We start from the raw sequence: 4,336 nt of genomic DNA, 5'->3' as shown, positions 1-4,336 counted from the left end.
CCTGTGAGGCAACCATAAGTCCTGTGGATTGGATGGCTTTCATTTTCTAAACTTTTAGTCTAAAGTGGGGAAAAAAGTCTATTTAACAGGCATTTATTCTGTCAGGCACTGTGCATGATTCTAGAAACTTAAAGATGAATGAAGACTGTCTCTGACCTCCAGGAACTCAGAATCTAGTAGGATAATTCAAATTGTTTTTTTTTTTTTAATGACATAAATATTTTTTAAGTCTACTTTTAAAAATATGGGTTCAATTTCATTTCCAGTCCTTATCCACATGCATAACCTGTGTACATTAACATTTATAGAACACTCCACCCAACAATAGGGTATACATTCTTTTCAAAGAGCACCCAGAACATTTACTAAGGTAGCCCATATTCCAGATCATAAAACAATTCTCAATAAAGGCAGAAAAGATTCAAGTCATATAAGGTTTCTCCAGGTATATCTGACCACAGTGGAATTAAACTAGAAATCAGGGACTTCCCTGGTGGTCCAGTGGTTATGACTCCACATTTTCACTGCCAAGGACCCTGGTTCAATCCCTGGTCAGGGAACTAAGATCCCACAAGCTGCACAAAAAAACCCAAAACAAACAAACAAACAAAAAAACCAGAAAAACCTTTGGAAAATCCCCCAATATATGGAAATTTTGAATAATACACTTCTATATAACCCATGGGTCAATGAAGAATTCCAAAGGAAAATTAGATAAAGTTTTCTATTTTAGTTTATAATTTTAAATGTTTATAAAAGTACAAAATCACATTTTTGAAGATTGGAGTTCTTTTTGTGGGAAAATTTTAAACTAAAAATTCAATTTCTTTATAAATATACAGCTTTTCAGGTCGATCTTTGTTGCTAAGTGCAGGCTTTCTCTAGTTGCGGCGAGTGGGAGCTACTCTTTGTTGCGGTGCGTGGGCTTCTCATTGTGGTGGCTTTTCTTGTCGCAGAGCTCTAAAGCAGAGGCTCAGTAGTTGTGGCGCACGGGCTTAGTTGCTCCGCGGCAAATGGCATCTTCCCGGGCCAGGGCTTGAACCTGTGTCCCCTGCATTGGCAGCCAGATTCTTAACCACTGCGCCACCAGGGAAGCCCATCTGTTTATTCTTGAGTGAAACTTGTTAGTTTGGGTTTCAAGGAATTTTTCCATTTTACCTAATATGTTAAATGAGTAGTGTTGTCCTACTATTCCCTTAGTGAAAATGACACAAATAGTTATCGCTGTGCATACTCCAGGACAGAGGAAGGCACAGCTAATTTTTGTGGGCTACCAAGAAGGATCAGAAAATCCTCCTCTGTTTTACACTACATGAAAGTGTAATTCCCAACTCTTTTTGCAGCACTGAAAATATAAAATAACAAGAAGGTACAAGTCTGTAATTGTCTCTGAGCTCCAGTTCAATTTAAGCCATGTCCTCTTAACCACTTTCTCGAAATGCATTAGTTTTCTTTAACTGCCCAAGAAATGGGAACATTTATTTTTCCTTGCAAATTCTCCCAAAGCTCTGGTCTGTTGACCCACTGTGGCAGTCCAAAATGATTTGTCTGTAAATAGCATTTTAAACTAAACATGTAAATCTCATACAGTGGCATCACACGTAGTTTCTGCTTTGCTTTTATGGAAGATAAGTCTTTGAAGAAGAGCCTAGTAGCTCAGCATGAATTTCATGACCTGCATTTCTTAGTAGCTACTTCGCCTTTAGCATCTTTCTGCTTGGTGAGTTGATAAAAGCTTGTCCTAGTTTCTTGAATCTGCTTTGTAAGAATAAGTCAGACTGCATTTTTTCTTTCTATTGTTTCCTTGAAGTTTAAAACTATTTGGTACATTTATATTTGCTCTTCTGTGGTTTTCAATTCCAGGGAGGATTTTCTTCCCTATCAATCTCTTCATAGGTCCTCTGCAGAGCCAGAGATGTCTATTAATTTTCTCTTTATAATTAGAAATTACAATCTGATAAATTGGTGTCTCAGCATATCCTCTTTTGTGAGTATTTTTCCTATGGTTTTGAGTTTGATGTTTCCATTCCTTATGCAGTAGTACTGTCGCACCTCAAGCACTCTCTATGTTTTGACCACTTTCATAATACTTGCTTATTTTCAGGATTGTGGAGTTGATTTCTGATTTACTGGTCTATCTGGATGATTATTTGTTTAGGTAAAAATTTCAGACATATGTAATGATAATTTAAGAAGCTGAAAAGCACATCGAAATTGAAGGCTGACATGTTTTTCTTTTCTTACATTCAACAGGGTCACAGAAATAAACTTGACTTTAACAATTCTTGTGTATTTCCCCTTTTCTTAAGACCTGATGTTGTGTATGTTTCACTGAAAAACTTCCTTCACTACTGACAGGTTGCCAAAACCTATTTGTGTAATGTATGGCAGAAGAGAAATCTAAAAGTAATGGCTCCCTCTTGGGAAAAACAAACACTATATGGAATGTCATCATTTCTGCTAAAATTTTTTTTAAAGATTTTTAAGCCACTCATTTATTGTTTGTTTGTCTTCAGGTTATAATGCATGCCTATTATAGAAAAAAATTAACAATATGGAAAAGTATAAAGAAGAAAAATGTAAGCAGTAATTCCACCACCATTAAAAAGGCTACCTGCTATTTCTGTGCAACCCCAAATTTTCTTGAAGCCTTAGCTTAGCGACCACCTGCCCTTTTCTAAGTCTTCCTCCTCAATAGACTGTTTAGGACATTGAGTGGAAGACTGACTTTAAATATAAGGGCCCTTAGGATTTTTATGGAAGGGATGGAGCTGTAGGAAAAACCTACAAATTGCTCCAGAGATGACATCTTGTTCTTATTTAGCTTTCTTTGAGTCATTAACAGTCGGGCGCCACTGGTGCTGAAACTTATCATTATTATAACCACAAATGGGTTAATGCCCAAACAAAGCTATATTCTTGGGGCTGGTTCCCAGCTCCACCACACAGACCCCAACAGCAGCACCGTCCGAGTCCCAGGATAATGCCCCACAAATAAGGGGATGTCAAATGTTCAGCCTGGACTCAAAATTCTCTTCTTTTGTCTGGGAGCTTCCAGTTGCTGGCAGGGCAGAGCAAAAAGAAAAATAAATAAATAAAACCCAAGCCAACAAACCCTAAAAAAAGAGGCTGTGTGGTTTAGCGGTCAGACCACTAGCCTGGAGGTTGAGATCGCTGAGATCCTGTTCCAGCTCTCCCACTGACTGGCTGGATGATGCTAGACAAGTCATTTTCCCGACATGTTCCTCGGTTTCCCTACTTAGAAAAGGAAGAAGTGCATTAGAAAGTTTTATGAGGACAAATGAAATGATCTGAGAATAGCTTCAGGTTGCTTGGAAATAAAATGAAATTGTAATCTTTCATTATTACCATCCTATTACTATTACTTTATTTTATTTTTTTGCGGTACGCGGGCCTCTCACTGTTGTGGCCTCTCCCGTTGCGGAGCACAAGCTCCGGACGCGCAGGCTCAGCGGCCAGGGCTCATGGGCCCAGCCGCTCCGCGGCATGTGGGATCTTCCTGGACCAGGGCACGAACCCGCGTCCCCTGCATCAGCAAGCGGACTCTCAACCACTGCGCCACCAGGGAAGCCCCTTATTACTTTATTAATAATATAGTAAAAAGCCACAGCTGTGAAAGTTATGAAACTCGCATAACTCTCAAGGTGCATGGGGTAGGGGAGGGGTTGGGAGGCAAGGGTGGAGGTAGAAGGCAAATATTTTTTTATTATGTGCAGGACTTCACATCAAATACCAAATTAGTTAACTTATTACCTCAAGATAATAAATGCTGCTCTGAGTTCGGCTCTGTCCCTTTATCCTTACCACATCCAAACTCAGAGTGACTCACCGGAGCCTAGAAATGAGACACATATACAATTTTAAGGGAAACGGAGAATTAGGAGGTTTGAAGCTTCTGCTGGAGAAGGCTAAGAATAGACCACTCAGAACACAAAGAGAAGAACCTCCTCTTTCCTTTTTCTCCCAGTGTAGGTGGTCCACTGGTTTCCCAATCATTCCTTTGATAGAATGATTTTTGTTTTCTTTCTTTCCACAAAACCTCACCTCATGTGGGGGAGAGCTAACTTAAAAAGTGAGGCCAGTGACCTTTTCTACTATGTTTGAACTGTGACAAGTGGTACACACCACTAACCCATTGTTGGGCGTGGAGAGGTGCAAAAAGAGAAATATCCAGATATCTGGGAACTTGAAAACCAATGAACGCTCTCCCCTCTTAAAGGAAAAGTGAGCAATTAGGGATATAAGGGAAAAAATCCAATAGGTGTCTTTGTTTGTGCATCCCATCCCCCCAAGAAGTGAAGTGTCTTCGTAAGAA

This window comes from Mesoplodon densirostris, chromosome 7, assembly GCF_025265405.1.
Source record: "Mesoplodon densirostris isolate mMesDen1 chromosome 7, mMesDen1 primary haplotype, whole genome shotgun sequence".
Taxonomy (NCBI): domain Eukaryota; kingdom Metazoa; phylum Chordata; class Mammalia; order Artiodactyla; family Ziphiidae; genus Mesoplodon; species Mesoplodon densirostris.
Note: the sequence above shows the minus strand (reverse complement) of the source record.